The sequence below is a fragment of the Peromyscus maniculatus genome, chromosome 21, assembly GCF_049852395.1.
Source record: "Peromyscus maniculatus bairdii isolate BWxNUB_F1_BW_parent chromosome 21, HU_Pman_BW_mat_3.1, whole genome shotgun sequence".
In the NCBI taxonomy this organism is placed as follows: Eukaryota; Metazoa; Chordata; class Mammalia; order Rodentia; family Cricetidae; genus Peromyscus; species Peromyscus maniculatus.
Window position 1 is genome coordinate 60178103 of NC_134872.1, and position 17829 is coordinate 60195931.

At 37.9% G+C, this 17829-nt stretch overlaps 1 pseudogene across 1 annotated transcript in view; it reads left to right on the plus strand.

Moving 5' to 3' along the window:
- LOC121824631 (large ribosomal subunit protein uL1 pseudogene) overlaps positions 1–17829 on the plus strand; it is a 59936-nt pseudogene that overhangs the window by 11981 nt on the left and 30126 nt on the right. The window contains exon 3 of the transcript XR_013046784.1: positions 3922–4175. The product of XR_013046784.1 is annotated as a large ribosomal subunit protein uL1 pseudogene (transcript). The remainder of the gene's footprint in view (positions 1–3921; positions 4176–17829) is intronic.

The window sequence follows — 17829 nt, forward strand, 5'->3', positions numbered from 1 at the left end:
CCAAACTAAAAGTCATAAAGATGAGTACATATGCTTAATTTTTTATTTATTTTGTATTGCCACTTTAGTAAAGAATGATAATTGAGCCGGGCGTTGGTGGCGCACGCCTTTAATCCCAGCACTCGGGAGGCAGAGCCAGGCGGATCTCTGTGAGTTCGAGGCCAGCCTGGGCTACCAAGTGAGCTCCAGGAAAGGCGCAAAGCTACACAGAAACCCTGTCTCGAAAAAACCAAAAAAAAAAAAAAAAAAAAAAAAAAAAAAAGAATGATAATTGAATAAAATAATTATGTTCACTTCTAGACTAGGAGAGGATTTAATCTTCATAAATTTAAACTCTTTACTATCCAAGATAATGGTTTTCTTCCTAGAATTTGAGTTTCTTAACAGTTGTTTGCATGAGCAAACTCCATGAGAAGTTGTTCCCAGTAAATTTCCATGGTTCTATTAATTTTCACAAAGCAAGGAATATAGCAGGTAGGTTTTTATTAGTATTACTTCAACAGCACTAAAGAAAATCAAGAGAAGATTCACTGGTGTCGTGATTAACAGGAAATGTAATGAGGATTAATACAAACCCTTAGGCTAGCTAAAACTGTGAGGAAAACTACACCTTGAATGAGTCAGAGAAGGTGGAGATTGGATTTGAAGTTCAGAATTCTGTTTGTACATTTAGTTACTCTGTTTCAGATGAGTTCTATGCATGCTTTCAACAAAAGGAAACAGACCAGTTGGTGTTCGTTCTTTACAGGTGTGTCAAAATAAAAACAAGATATTCCAGTAATGTTCATGCAGCTTCCTAGACCCTAGGATTCCCAGGCAGAAAGATGCAGATCCTAGGCAGTGGAGCCTGGGCTGACAAGGGACCTCCCATTCTTGGAGTACTCCTATAAACTTGCAAACCTGAAGTTGGGAGGTGATATGGATAGGAAGGAGTAAGATGGAAGGAAGGAAAAGTGTCATTTTCTGGAGGCGCAGGGCACCTTGTACTTTTTCATTTCTTTGACTAGCTAAGAAAACGTTTTAAAAGATTTTAGGACCAGTCTCCTCCACCTGAATGAGTTAATCCTTTAAATAGTTAAAACATAAAGGATGTGTGGTAGAATCCAAGACGCTACAGCTACACCTTTGGGCTGGCAGACTTAGGAACCTTGACTCACAACACAGATCTGAAACCATGGAGTGCTTATAGTTTTGAAGTTGGAAGTTTGTTTTCTGTGTTCCAGGGTTATATAAGGCAGATCAGGGTCTGATGTACTAAACAAAATTGAATCTTATTCCTTCATATTTGTTAAGACGTGCTTTTTTCTTGTATAATATTTGAGGGACCAGCCTTAATATTATACATCCCAGGGGCTCAGGAGAGAGAACTACTAACGGCGAGGACTATTTTCAGGAAATAGAATCTCAGCACACCACACTCTATCGTCCACTTGCTTTAATTCGTCTGGGATAACATCCTATATACACAGCTTCAGTTCTGTTCTCGTGCCTAGCTTCTTTCTTGCCTGATTTCTCTCTGTTTATCTACTGCTCCCTCTTAAGTTTTATCTTAATTCTCTCGTCTTAATTCTGCCTCATCTAGGTCCTTTTCACCTTGTTCTTACCCAGCTAGGGCTTTCCCATATCAGCTCCTCTCCCATCTCCTTCTCTTTCTCTTGTTCTTCCTCATCTTGTTCTTCCCCATCTGGCTCTTCCTCATCTTCCATCTCGTTCCTCTAGTCTTCTCTTCTAGCCCTTCAATCTAGTTCTTCCCCATCTAGTTCTTCCATTCTCTTTTCCCTTCTCACTCCTGTGCCCTGGAAGTCCCGGTATACATAGGGAGGGTCCAAGCCAAATTGTGTAAAGCTATTAACGTTCACCTGACCTAGGCAGTGTCTCCTTGTAGAATTTACCGTAAGTCAGGAGACTTGCATGTGGGCTGTTATCACTGTTAGTTCTCAGAAGTTGAGAGACCACCTGGGTGGTGTCTCCTTGTGGAATTTACCTTAAGTCAGGAGACTTGCATGTGGGCTGTTATCACTGTTATCCTCAGAAGTTGAGTGACCACCTGGGTGGTGTCTCCTTGTGGAATTTACCTTAAGTCCAGAGACTCCCATGTGGGCTGTTATCACTGTTATCCTCAGAAGTTGCGCACCCACCTGGGCAGTGTTTCCTGTAGTCCTTGAAAGTGGCTAAGGGAGATATCTGATTCCAGAGAAAGCCTTTCCTGAGGCTGTTCTCCAAATACCTGGAATGTGTATGTCTAGAGAGTGATCGGTCCACATTGTTAGCCCTTCTTAGCTAAAAGTCAATTGGGAAAACTATGAGGGCACACATGATTTTCATAACAGAATACAGCTGATAAATAACAAGCCAAATAACACCAAAAGCTCCTTGGAATTTGGCTTCCTCTGGAGGAAATCCTTGATCCCTCCAGGTAGTGATTTTGCCATAACCAGCTGAGTTCTTATGATATATTCCTGCGGCCTGCAGCACTTTTTAAAAACATTCATATTTTCCAGATATTTTGGTCAGAAGCACACTTACTTAGTTCAGATATTTTACGTCAGTGGTTCTCTGCTGGAAAGGTGTAGCAGAAGCATTTGGTAGCTTTTGTCAGGTGTATACACCCAGCAGCTTCCCACCTTTGAGTAAGAGTTGGAGAAGCAGTGGGGCAAACTGAAATTTAGGTATGTGGGGTTAGAAGAAGCCAAATGGATAATCTATCTTATCTCAACCCTCAAACTTTAAGAATTATGGTTCCAAGTGGAATCTCTGCTGCTCAACAACAAATAAAATCCTAAGTCATTGAAACAACTACCTAACACAGACCTACACCTGAAGTGGCAAGTTATCCATTTGAATAAATTGACTTAGCTTTTGTGTGAAGTTTTACTATGCTTGTATTTTGCTAAAAAAAAAACCCTACATGTAGAGTCTGTGAGACCCTGAGCTGCTCCTTGTTAAATGCTCTTGCATGTTTGAGCTCTTGTATATATGATCTTAGTCTTTCATGTTTCAAAGAATTTTTTCCTCTTTATTCATAAAGTGTTGAGCAAAAGGCTGGAGTGGTGCTGAAGTTTTATGTTTCTTTTACAAAGAATTGTTATTGGAAGTTGTTTGCTTAGTATATACCAGGAAATTAATGATTTTGCCATTTTTAATTTTAAGTTATTACTCAAAAGTGGACAGATTCCAAGGCAACTAGGAGATCCTTTACTTTGAGAAAAATTTATGGGAGTGAAAACCTTTTCTTTTTGTAAACAGTTGCTGATATACAATATCCTCTGGGGTGCCAGTTCTGGTATTTATGTTTTAATTAAAGAGCACCCTGCCTCTCTGTTTGTGGGCCACTTAAAAGGAGTGGGTGTCTTGGTGAGAAGTTCACAAGGTTGGTGGCTGTAGCTGAGTTTAGGATTGACTTAGCTGGGGCAGCAGTGGTCTATGAATGCCAAGTACTAGGAATGTTTGGAATGTAGACTTGCCAGCACTGATAGGGTTTGCTTTGTTCCCTCGTGTGACTTGACCCATTGAGAAGTTGTGATTCCCTAGGAAGTTTTAATAGTTCAAAGTGTTTAGTTAATAAAGAGAATGGCCACAACATAATTCAGCTTGTTTTCACCTGCTGCCTCAAAGATTAACTTTCTTAACCATAATGGGATAGAACTACCCTTTGCTTTGAAAAAGAAATTTATGGAGCTCATCACATTTGTTAGTTTCCACAAACATGAAGCTCTCTGTGGGGATTTTTGTATCATAAAATCCCAAGGCATTGGCAGCTTAACCTTGTGGTAACTTCATCTAAAACCCAATCTCAGAGAAAGGGCACACCCGCGGTATCAGCTTAGTCTTTCACTAGACTCAGAAGGGTTTTGAATTACTTCAGGAAAAGTAGTGACTGATAGAGCTTAACCTTCCGTTTTCCTCATTTATTTTCATTAGAGAATGGGAGTGGAATTCAGAACATTCAGATGTGGAGTTAATGTGCGTCACTGCTGCCAGCCCCTGCTGCCAGCGATAGGTTCTGTGTTTTTCCAGTGGGAAACTCAGATCCACCGACTGATCCTGCAGACCGGCACCTCCTTGCCTTTTCTGCTTTCCTCCTGATTGTTGCTTATTCCTTCAAACATCAGCTGACTGGACAAGGCCTCTATGAACGCGGGTTTCAGAACAAAGGTGATCTGTAGAAGCAGCACGTAAGTCTTTTGTCTGTTTATAACTTTACTGTTTTTATTGGTCTACGCTCCCCTATTTCAGTGTTTAATGTCAAATGTGCATTTTATGCTGTGTTGATAATTACGTTTTTTCCTGGTTACTTTTGCTCCAAGAAGGATTTTGATGAACTTGTACATGTTGTAATCCTAGTCAGTCACCTCACCACTTTCCTGTTTGTTTCTTATGGCCAACAGTAATGGATGAAGTCCATTTACATATGTTGTTTTAGTAAATGTTTTTCACACTTAGTAGATGAATAATAGATGTTCCTGAAGCATCTATCTGTTTGGAACTACAGTCATTTTCTAGGGCCTGTTTGTGTGAACGGGGCTGTACAGTTTACAGAAATGGTGCCTGTACATTTCAGAAACACCTACAGGGGACTTGTCGGGTCAGTGAGACCGACTGCTGCAGAAGGCCTCTCTCTGTTGACAGTGAGCGACTGTAAACATCCTCGACTGGAAGCTGTGCAGCCACAAACGGGCTTTCAGTCGGATGTTTGCAGCTGCCTACTGCCTCCAACTTCAAGGAGCAGGTATCTTGTTGGCTGAAACCAATACCTTGTTTTCTCTGATTTATTTTTACAAAGCTTGGGTGGAAAAGATATAAATTAAGCAACTTCTAAACCACAGATAGAAGTATTCTTCCTATGCGTAGAATATGCAGTATATGAACTAAAAAAAAAAGTAACAGTGTTCTTGAGATAACTGAAGTAATGTATTATATAGTATTAACTATTTTTTTTAAAGCATTGTAGGACAATGCTTTTAAAAAAAAATCATTCTAAAACATGGGCTCTTTGATCCACTATTTATATATTAATTCTCAGAGTAGGTATTTTTTTTAGAGCCATTCACAAAAAAATTCTGTTAATGTAGCTAAATTATTTGAAAAGAGAAAGTAAAATCCAAAGTAGAGAATTAACTCATGTTTCATACTACTTGAATTAAACCACCTATCCCTTCTTGGTTTAGTCTTTCACAAAGGGTTTAAAAAGTATATTTGGCTTTGTTTTGCTGATCAAAAATACTGTACGGTCTTCTTTGAGATTTTCCTTTTAGCTGAACTGGTAAAGTAACCAGTCTCTCTTCAAAACAGTCAGTGTATCAAATTCCATTCTTTATGAAGACAGTTTCAGAATGGGAAGTCTATCACAGATCTCTGAAGGACACGTTTTCTAAGTTGCCTTTTTTGAAAATCTATATTCTTCTTATGGCTTAATGTGAATGTTTAGTTAAATTGTGGGAATGAAACACCTTAAAAAGAGAAGCAGGCAGTATCTTTATCTTCTAAAACACAGTTTTTTGAAAGATAGTATTTTCATTATAAACTACAGCTTCTATTCTCTCATTTAATGCGTTGATCATATTAATAGAGGACATACTGAAGGACTGTGCTGCATTCCATAAGTGCTGGCCATGTTGGTGGCTGATGGAGAGATGGGTGTATAGAAGTGAGTTTCCCTCATACATAAAGCCATCAAGTGAGAAAACTCAATTAGTCATGCTAGGCATGAAGAGTTAGTTGACTACCTCTGGAACAGGGGGCTGGATAGAGAGCCCTCGGGTCTGAAACTGAGTGCAGTGTTGCTTAATAGGTAAACTGAAAACATTCAGTGTAAGTAACTCAGCTATGTCCTAGGGAAACTAACAGTCTTTCCCAGGGAAATGGCTGTAGGTTTGAAGAAAGTCTTTGACCTTCACTTTCTTTATCTTCTCCCTGTGTTATTTCACACTCCCTTCTTTGCTTCATTGACTTCTAAATTTTCCACTTTCCACTTCTATTTGGTTATTTCCTTTATATAAGAAGTTACTTACTGGAATTTTTTTAACTTGTAAATTTTCTTAGATATTCCTTAAGCCAGCAGATATAAAACTCCATTAGCTATTTTGGTTCATTTTGAAATTAATACCTCTTATGTTTTGTGCTCATTTCCACAGTAATAATCTAAAATGCTATTTTAGAATATCAACAATGTGCTATTTATAGTTGAAATAAGATCTGGATTTTTTTTTCTTCATTTTATAAAAATAAACTTAAGTTTAAAACTTAGTAGTATTATATTTATATAACTATATAGTCAAAGTTATTGTGCACTTCAGTAAGATTAAGTATCATTTTATATAAATTAACTTGCTCATTATTTTTTCTTTAATAATATTTCTTTTAAATTTCACATCCATATCTGCTCATTAAAGCATCTTACTTGAACTACAACATAAAACAAGTGTTTTAAAGTTAGTAATGATTTAAAAGTGAGCAGCATGCCTAAAAACCCTAAGTAGTGTATATTTAGTTTTATTTGTAATTTTCCAAAATAGCAATTGTAACGTCTTTTGAAAGGAGATTTCTAAAGGACGAATGTAAGAGCTGAAAGTGACATTGGTGATTCATTTAAATGATATTATTTTTTCCTGAACTCTGACTTGAACCCACACTTAAGTTTATGGGATGTTCCATAAATAGCATACATGTGTAACTCCTTTCCTCCCTGAGAGGACAGCTGCAGTCTGTGAGGGTTGTGATGACAAAACTGAACATTGTTGTTCTGATTTCTAATGGTCTTATAATGAAAAAGATCAGAGAGACAAAGGAACAGGCCACCTCTTACCTCTAGGACTCCTCAGCCTGAAAAGCTTTCTGTCTTCTCACGCCTTATATACCTTTCTCTGCCCACCCGCAACATTTCCTGTCTCAACTTCCCTAGTGCTGGGATTAAAGGCGTGTGATTCCCAAGTATTGGGATTAAAGGCATGTGTCACCACTTCCTGGCTCTGTTTCTCTCCTAGACTGAGTCAATCTCACACAGTCCAGGGTGGCTTTGAACTCACAGAGATCCAGATGGATCTCTGCCTCCTGAGTGCTAGGATTAAAGGCATGTGCCACCACTGTCTGGCCTCTATGTTTAATCTAGTGGCTTATTCTGTCCTCTGACCTTTAGGCAAATTTTATTAGGATACACAATATGTCATCACAGACCATGACAGGGTCCTTTGTGAATTTTGTACCTAGACCGGTGAGTGCCATCTCTGCCTGCATTGCTATTAGATTGTGTTGTTTTCTTATGCAAAGTATTAGCTAAATGTTACCTATCAAGAAAAAAGTCTTTCATAAGTATTGTCAGATTTTAATGGTTTAATAACATTAATTTGAAGTTGCCAGTTATTTTTGTCTATTGAGAAAGTAATAGGATGTTAAGTGTTTCTTTTAATTTTTGAAGTGACTTAATAATATCCTAAAGATGATTTCTAGTGAGCTATCTTAAAAAACTTGCTAAAGGAACTGAAATTTTTTTTCACAATGCCCTCCCTGTAAATAGTACGGAAAAAGTACTAGAGATTCTAAATAGATGGGAAAGTGGGCTTATTAGTATGTATTATACAAATTATATATACTATTATATAAATTATGTATTATAGTATATATTCTAGTTGTGCATATATGTATAATACATACATATATATATAATATAGTATATATGTTATAGTTGTTTGTATGTGTGGCTACGCAAATACAGAACTGAGCCTTTTGAAATTGAGGTTTTTATGATTATTATTTTTCTTCATTTTCATTCCTCTGATTGACAGAAATTCAGTAAATAAAGGTTACTTTGGGGGTGGTGCTTCTTTTGTTATTTGTTTTTGTAAATCTATTAAATGTGGAGCTAACCAAATGGCTCATGGGTAAAGTGATTGCTTCCAAGCCTGATGATGACCTGAGTTCAGTCCTAGGCCTCATTGGGAAGAATGAAAGAAGCGACTCCTACAGTTGTTCTCTCACTTCCTCATGCAGACTATAGACCGCACACACATAAACATTTACTTGTGGACTCACAATGCAGTGCATTTCAGAAAAGGAATGTTTTAATCCTGACAACTGGATCTTGCAAATGGTATTTGATGAATTAAATATTCTTTAATAGACTTCATTAACAGTTATTCATGACAAGTTATCTTCACTAATATATACTTAAAGTCTGGCACTGTGAACATGGTTGAGTAAGTTAGTGTTGCCAAGTTAGACTTAATCGGCCCTTCTAATTTTTAGATTCAATTATTATATAAGCTTAATAATGCAGTGCTGTTAGAATAAAAGTTTTTTCTTGCAAAATGCAAATTTAAACAAAGTAGACTGGGGAGTCATTCAGCACAGTCACTAAATGTGAACTACTGTCTCCACAGACTTCACAGCCTCCCATGGTTAGCAAGATTAAGGAATAAAGTCCATCAAGCTCCCTTTCACAATATCAGAATCTTTCTTGTTAGGAAATACAAAACAGTGTGATACTGTATCTTAAGTTGTTACACGCAGTGATTTCTTGCAAGGCTGACCACAAGAGCTAAATTTTGGATTTTGTGAGTTTTTAGCACAAGAATGAAACTCTTGAAAAATACAGTGCTTATATGAGAAGTCTTTAAGTAAAGGAAATTTACATAAACTAGTTAAGAAATACCACAGTTGAATATGTAAATAAATACACAATGTCATAAAACAGTATCACTTGTCATAACTCCCCCAGTTAGTAGGTATTTATTTACTGGCAGGATGTGTGAGTTAATGTCATCAAAACATCCTGGCTCTGTTTGGATGAAGACTTATTTGCTTTGAATATAACTGTACAGAAATAAGACAGTGAATTTGTAGAATTTGCAAATTCAGATGTTCATTGTTGAGCATTCTTGTTTTGACACAGTAGATACCAAGGAAGTCATTTTGCTAATTTACTTAATTTTTAATTATTGTCTTAGATTAAAATTATTTGGCAATGAGTAATTTGTAAGTATGGACTTCCTATCTAGGAAATATAATTTTTATAAATATTTTATGTTTTTGGTGGCTTTCTTAGTCATATCAGCTACGTAATTTTAACCAGTAACCAATATTTTACTTAAAATAAGTTCCAACAGTCTAAAACTGAACTAGAAGTAGAAAATCTGCATAGATTGCTCATAGGATAATGTCTAACTGTATCTTGAAACAGTCTTCCAAATTTCCATACTATAGCTTTAGATTTTGGGTTGATTTCATTGGTTTCTTACAATTCAGGCTAAATCTATGAATAATTTGAAAAAATCATAGTGAGTTCTTAGAAATTTTCAAAGTTTAAGGAGACTTTAAAATGTAAATTCAGTTAATCAGAGTGCAATCTGCTAAAGCATAATTTATCTTTTCTTTTTTATGCAATAGAATTTCTTCATGTTGGTATAAATTTAATTATTATTGAATGTTTCTATTTGACTAGCTAATTAACACCACTTAAAATTAATATCCTTCAAGTTATCATCTAAAACTGTAGTAGAACTAGAGCCAGAGAAGTTAGAGTTTTAAGAAATATTGTATGTTAGATGTAGATTTAATTCAGTACCAAGGTGCAAAAACACTGTATTGCCTCCTTTTGAGAGACCCTTCTGAAGAGGTGTTTCTGATCTGGCTTGTGCCCATCCTCTGCCATCCTCGCCTCCTTAAACCCCAGCTATGCTGTTCTAGTCCATTGGGCCCTTCCTCTTGCCTCAGTTCCTTCCACTGACAGATGATTGTTCTTACATCACTCATTGCTACTCCCAAACACATAAGTCCTTGCACACTTGCACACTTGCACACATGCACGCCCACTCATACTTTATCTTTGGTTCTAAATATCATTTCCTTGGTGAAGAATGCCTGTATTCCTTTTTATGCTGTGGCCTCATTTGTCTACAAATTGCTGTCCACAGTGTAAATGCAGAGGAAACAGCAAGTAAATGATCAAAAAGTGTGTCAATAAAAAACTAGGAGGTATTCAAGGATACTCACTGTAGTGAGTAAGAGTCACAGAGAGGTAAGCAGCCGCCAGATGATCCTTGTAGGAAATAGTTGTCAGTTAAAGTATATTAATCGACACTAGATTAATATTTGTTTCTATGAAACATACTTTGGATTTTGAATTTAGTTTAATGATAAGACCTTAGACATAGAATTCGATTCTACCAGAATATGACTTTTTAAAAAAATTAATGATTATCAGCTTTCTTTAGTAAATGCCTCATGTGTAGGAAGGCTAGTTGAGGCTTTACATAGAAAAAAAAATCTTTGCCCACTGTGGTACTAATAGGTGGAGTGAGACAATGTGAGGTGGACCAGTGACCAGCATTTCCTGAATCCGACCTAATACCAGTCAGTCCTCCCAGAAAAGGTCCGACAAGAATTCCATGCCAAGAAGAGGAAAAACAATAAACTATCACCACTAAGCAGGACATTTTTTCCAACTCTAATATACTATGTAAATGAGCCAGGTTGGAATAATTTGTTTCACATTCCTTTATTCTGTATATGGGCTATTAAAGAACAAGAAAGTTTTAGATAATGAAGGGGAAATAAAAATCAAGACCTGTCCATAACAAATTCTTTAAACTTGAAGCAGAAGCGCATCATTGAGGAAGTCTGTACAAAAGGGATAAGGACCATGTCCATGTGTTCTTGAGCCTTCAGTGTTCATTTCCCTAACCCACCATCGGGCTGGAGAGTGTGGAGAGGAAAGAAAGGGAAGGAGAGAAAGACAGGCAAGGAAAGATGCTTACATACATCTTTCTTCCCCTGGGTGCTACTACTTGCCTTTCAGCAATTTTCCCAGTGATGGCATTGGAAGTGATTATGACAAAAGTGTATTGCTCCCTGGTGCCCTGGACTGCTGGTGGCATTGTTAAAATTGTAGATGCCATGTGCCAAGCACTGTTCTGAGTGCTTTGTTGTATCTGTCACAGCTGAATTAGCACAAAAGTATTGTGATAGAAGTGAAATCTTACATTTTTACAAATGAGAAAACTGAGACCTAGACAGGTTGAGTTACTCAGAGCTTTTCAGTAAGTGGCAAGGAATCTAAAGTAAGAATATAAGCTACTGAGGCTCCCATGATAAAGACCAACCAGTTTGAGCTGAAAGGGTGTGAAGGCATATGAAGCATACTCTCCACAGGTTGAGGAAATGAAATACAAGGGAGGTGTGAAGAGAAATGTTGGGGTGCAAGGTGAGTGCTTACCAGCAGAGATTGCCTAAATTGGCTGGCCTGCTGCAGGTAAAAGGCTATCTGGAAGCAGTATGGTGAGGAAATAAGCTAGAATATTTATGAAGTTTGAAAATGTGCAAAAATAGCTCTCCAAACTTAATGGCAAGCTACACTTTTAAAAAGAGTGTTGAATTATAGGTTAAACTTATTATGCAGACTTGTTTTGTGTCCCTTCAAAGCTTCAAACAAGGGACAGCACTCTTGCTGCATCTGTAAATAGGCTGCTGTCTGTTTTCCTTTCTTTTTGTGGTTGTAAAGAATCATTTCATGCCAGCACAGTTAATGAGCTTCGGCAGCTGTTGAATGAAATGATATATTCTGTTCAGTAAGGGCTTCTCATGCTGCCATCATCTCCTGCCTGCCTTGGTGTCTTTCTCCAGGTTCTTCTCCAGAGGCTGGGTCATACTGTACATGTAGAGAGAGAGGCCCTTTGGGCAAAGTTAGCCATAGTGGGGTATCATTTTTCTATTCCATAAATCCCCTCTTCACCAAGATCTCTAAAAAATTCTAGGGGGATATCATTCAGTTTTCTAAAACATTTTCTTAAATAGAACCATGATCTGCCAAATTGTGCAGGAACTTTGAGTTTTCATGTACTTCACCTTCATAGACTGTTGAGTTAAGGGTGTGAATGAAACCTGATTTTCTCCTCTAAGGTATTTCTCTATTGCACCCCTATTTTGTAGGTTCTTGGATAGGCTTGTAGCCTTCCCATCTGTAATTAAATGGGATTTAAACTTCTCTTTTCAGTACTATGAATTGAAACTAGGACCTTTTGCACAATAGACAAGTATTGTATATCACAGCTCTATCCCCAGCCCTGAATTCAAACTTTAACATTTATTCTTCCTTAAATATTTCTCTGAGATGACCACTTTTCTCTAATTCTTAGAAAGGTAATTACCTGGTGTCACCATGAAGTAACTGCTCATTTTGCTTACCTGTCCTGGGCTGGACTCTGGATTTGCCTCCTTGATATAGCTGGTGGCCACAGCCAGTGCTTTGTGCTAGAGACGAAAGAACTCATGTTGACATAACCAGCACCAGCTCTGGCCGGGCACAGGAGCTAGCGAAGCGTGGGCTCCTACGCGTGGTAAATGCCGCTCTGTAGTGAAAGCACTTTGTTCCCTTCCTCTTCCACTACAAAACTACTTTCAGGTTTGTCCACAAATATTTCTGCATACATTGGAAAAATATTTGGTAGACATATTTGACTGCCTACTGTGTAAATAAAAATTAAAAAAAAAAGTTGTTATTTTTTTTCTAAACCTCAGTGAAGTATTAATTCCAATTAAGTTATATTTCAGAGTTAAAACGAAGAAAATCAGAAGATAAGCACAGGAAGCAAAGGTATTTTATAAACAGATGCACACATACAACTACACCTTTTGGTCTTTGATTTTCTATATATTTACATCCTTGATTCCATATGGATCTTCTATAAATGAACAGTGGTTTATTATGTAAACATTTTAGCTGTTGGCAGAATTAAGTGTGAGTAATCCAGTAGTACTATTCTGATTATTCAGTCACTGTACTAGTTACTTTCTTCCTTGATGTAATTAAATACCAGTCAAGGACCAAATTGAAGGCCTTATTTTGGGTCACAGTTTGAGGACATAGTCTATCATTATGGTGGCAGGACTGTGAGGTAGCTGGTCACATTATACCTATAGTCAGAAAGTAGAGAGAGAGAGAGGTGAGTCCTAGACCTTACCCCTTAACTTACTTTTTTTTTTTTCACTCAGTTCAGGGCCCCAGCCCATGGTACAGTGCCGGATACATGCAGAGTGGGTCTTCCCATCTTATTTAACTGAATCTAGGGGGGGAAGGTATCTCTTTACAGAAGTGCATAGAGGTTTGTTTCTATGGTTATTTTAAATTCCACCAAGTTGACAGTCAAGATTAACCATCACAGCTCATACATCTACCTCAAAACTATGGCAATATATGAATACTTTAACAATCTTTTCATTTTACATACCTTTTGATAGGGAAGTAATTTCAATGTGTGATGAGAAAAATATTTATTTATAAGAAGTGAAACACCCCAGTCAAAAAGGATGCCATGCAAGCTTCCCATGGCTTAGTCTATGTTGATGTTATTAAGGATATGTTGAAATTATAGTCTGGAGGCTCTCCTGTGTTATGTAGCAAGAACGTCGGCTGACACATGGGCCACTTAGTTAACATGTTTTCAAGAACTCTGTTGCCATCTCAGTCACATTCATTTCTGAATTAATAAGACTCTTCTATGCTTTACAGATCTTAGAGATATGTAGTGCTATATATTCAGGAGCTGCTTCAGAAGTAATATTTTTGTAGTTATAATCACTTGTTCTTCTAACAGTAGGCATTAAGATAAAGACTGTCCCTGGCACTGTATAGCACAGTGAGAATTCTCGCTTGCTGACTAAACAAATAATGGCTTCCATAGTGAACTACTAAATTTCAACTAGCCTTGCTTGCTAGAAAACTTTGCTCCTTTTTTGTACACAGCTTTGTACCTTTTTATTAAATGAACATTTTTCAACTCTAGCAAATAATTTCTGTATTTTTCTAGTCATTATTCTAAGTTTCCCAGCATTTATATTTTTTTTAAAGTAGTACTTAGAGTCCTACTTTGTGTGCACCTATGCAGATGTTCATCTAAAATTACATTAATAAAAGTCTCAGTGTCTAGCGTGTACAAGTCCCTGGGTTTCATTCCCAGGTATTACAATAAATCTCACAGAGACTCTACTCCTAGGTCTGACTGCTGTACCTGAGTCACCACTGTGAGACAGTCACATCATCAAGCTACTTTTATGTTGTGTTTAAACAGTGGTGACTTCATTTCAGTATTTCCTTTAGGCTGCTATTTGGGAGACTCCCTTCCAATAGAGGAAGTGAGTTGATGAAGGCCAGTGTTTTCATTCCAGATCCTTCACATCTCTGGAAAGCTGCATCCTCTGTAGAAAATAGAGCTGTATGTGTGCCAGAGTGTAACCCTGACATTCATCAGGGAGGGGGAGGAGGTCACATAATGCCTTGTGTCTTTCAGCAGTAATCCTCCCATTTGGCAAGAGTTAGACAGGAAGTATTTTAACAATGGGATTTTATAAAATTCAATGTAGTAATGAGTGTTTTTTTATTTGAATGGATCTAAGGAAGTTCCCCCCCCCCCCAGTAGAGGGAGGGTACTTAAGAACGAGGATGTCTGTGGACTTGGGAGCATTTGTCTGCTTTATTGGACTTTGTGTAATATTTTTTTTCCATTTTGTCATGTCCATGAAAGGGAGTTGGCAGAAGAAAGAGCTGTATGTAGTCTCTTCATACTGATCTCAAATATTTTGCTTGAGGGGAATTAGTGAGGAAGTAACCATCTCTTCGGAAGGTGAATTTATTCAACAACTACAGGTCTTATAATGCCTTCAACTAGGCCAGAAACAATGGAGTTCTTTTCTTTCACACGTGTACTAGAAGACCCGATAGTTTCAAAAGCTTTGCACACAAATAGCTTTACATTAAAAATTAGTTACACAAACTAGGGGAAAAGATACTCCTGTTACATCTCCTGCTTGCCCCCAGTCACACAAATTCTCCAGGGCAGCTGAGGACACAAAGTTCTTAGGGCTGGTACCGGAGAGTTGGTTAGTAGTACAGAGGACATCTGCCGAGGAACAAGGTGAGTCCTTTCCTCCAAGTCCTAAGTAGTTACAGGCTTTGAACACAAGAATGATGGAGGTTATCACTAGCCAGAAATCCTTGTCAGTAACACAGGCAGGGAGGGAGGCACAGCCAAGGGGAGGAAGAGAATGAAGAGTCAGAGATTTAGAAAAGCATGGAGACCATAAACCTGGCTATGAAAAGTTCTGCTTCACTGGGGACCAGCTAAAAGGTCACAACTTTGGAGTGACATATATTCGTTTTTCAGGCATTTTTTTTTCTAGTATTTATATAAAGTCCTAATAAAGGCACCAAGAAATAAGAATATTGTATATTGGGAACCCCACTTAAGATGAGAACGCACTATAGGAGTCCACAGCTATTAAGTATACTAGGATGTTTTTTGTTTTTTGTTTTTTTTAATGACAAATCTCTTCCTTATCTGTGATCCTGTCATATCTACCGAGTCTGGTTACACCATGACCTTAAAGTACTCAAGTCCACAAAAGATCTAGAATACCTTATTTTTATTTTTATTTTTCTCTTTTCTCTCAGATGTTATAGATTGGTCTGTACATTTCAGCTTATGGGGGAGGGTGCTTTTAGGAAAGAATTAATCCCCATAATTTCATTTTCCAGATAAGTGAATTATATCCCATTTAAACTAAAACAACTAAATCAAAAAGGTAATTTCTAAAGTGTGTTTGTACCTTGTTGATTTCTCTAAAGAAAGAAACAGCCCCTTTTCAGCGGTGTTTGGTAAATTCAGGCTGTGGTTATAGATCACACTTGTGCTGTGCCTGTTGAGTGCACTGAGGCCTCTGCTGTTTGGGCTTGGGACTGTAACTGTAGTCTTCCTATGACAGAATTGTGTCTTTAAAACGTGGGGACTGTGCCTACTACTTCTCTATCCCCACAGCACTAGAACAGTGCCAGAAAAGGTTCCATAAATACTTGACTGACTTTTAAAGATAGCATGACTCTCCCTGACTGTTGCCTTTTTCAGTTAGTATTACTCAGGTTGGGCTTCATAGCCATGAAGACACTGTCCTGTTCTCTCTTGAGTTGCTCGGTTGCCTCAGTGGGTCCTTTTCTGTTCTTCCATGACCTGAATTTGAATAGGTACTTAAAGTTATTCTTAAGCCTCACAGGAGTTATGCTGTGGATATCACTATATATAAATAAAACACTGATGGCCAGTGACCAGGCAGGAAGTATAGGTGGGACAAAGAGAGAGGAGAATTGGGGAAACAGGAAGAAGGAGGGGAGACACTGCAGCCACCGCCAGGACAAGCAGCATGAAAAGACTCTGGTAACCCACCAGCCACGTGGCAAGGTATAGATTTATAAAAATGGGTTAATTTAAGATAAAAGAACAGTTAGCAAGAAGCCTGCCATGGCCATACAGTTTATAAGTGATATAAACGTCTGAGTGATTATAAGTGGATTGTGGGACTGTGGGGCTTGGGGAACCTGGAGAGAAGCCCTCTAGCAACAGTTACCTCAAGTGTACTGCACAGGCAATTTCTAGGACACACTGCCTTCTGTTGACATTGATGTGGTTCATTGTGCTAATCTTTAGTCCATGTCTTTGTGGACCCCAAGTCATAAGCTTTTTAAGGTGTATGTCCAGTTTAGGAAACCTTTACTCTCTACTTTAATTGGCCATCTGAACAGAAGTTGCCATGTTATACAGTAAATATCCAAAGTCCAGTCAGTGAAGACTGGAGTTCACCACTCTGCTTGGCTGGTTTCTGTTGCTATCAGTTCCTTTAGGACACATTTATTCTACACGTAAGACTCTCCACAACTGTTAGAATTCTGACTAAATTTTTCCACAAGGACATCTTGAGAGACCTGGTCAGATATGTGTTGCATAACACATTTTCTCTATCTGTCCATCCACTAATCATTCAAAAAGAGGAAATTAAAAACCAACACCCAAATTACACAAATTTCCTCTTACCTTCTCTTATACCTTTAAAAAAATTTAAAACATGATTGCTGCTCCAAGGCAGAGGATTTCAGATGTGTGTTCACTCATGAATACTTGTTCATCTCTTACTCTAAGTAGGACTCTGTGCTAGGGTTGTTGGTATAGCTATGAACAAGTCAGGTGCTCTCCCTGCTCTCTCTTGTCCATTACCGCCAGACATTGTAAGGTTGTCAGGAGTGGGTGAGAAGCAGTTGCTGAATAGGTGGTGGCCCCATCAGAGCTGAGAAATAGTGTATGCTAAAATGGAAGCCTTTCAAGTTTTTGAGAGTCTAAAATTAAATGTCTTATCAAGGTCTAGACAGATTGGGAAACTGATAGAACTGTGAAACAAATAAACCCCAAGAAACTGAAATTTGGAGCAGCTTGCTTTCTAAAGCATTAATTAGTAATATTAGACTTCTCATGTCAGTAATTCGGGTGCATACTAGTAATAGCTTTCACAGTCTGGTTAACATACTCTAAAAGTGACACTGTCGTGTGAAGTAAATGTCCTTGAACTTAGAATTTTGATTATTTTACCAAGAGGAAAATACTAGAACAATGAGTCAGTCTTCGACATTGACCAAGTCTGATGCTCTTTAGAGAGTTTTCAGAGAATTGCTTATGCAATACCACTTGGCTCACTGTTGCCTCAGAGAGTTCATATTAATCATCCTCTGAAAGTTCTTTGTTTAGGTGTACACTATACCTGAGCCGACTTCTGAGTTAATCAGTCCTGTTCACAGGTCTCAAAAGGTGTGTAGGTGGAAAACCACAAGGTAACTGGGCCAGGACTCCTATTTAACCCTATCTCAGTTCATTCTCCCTTATCTGGTGCAGCTTATTCTTAGTCTAAAATGTTGTAACCCTTTTAAAAGACTGGGAAAAAGGAAATGTCTGGTCCCTTGGAGGTTACTGCTTGCAGAAGCCTGGTTCTAGGTTCCCAGGTCTCCTGTGGATGCTAGGCTAG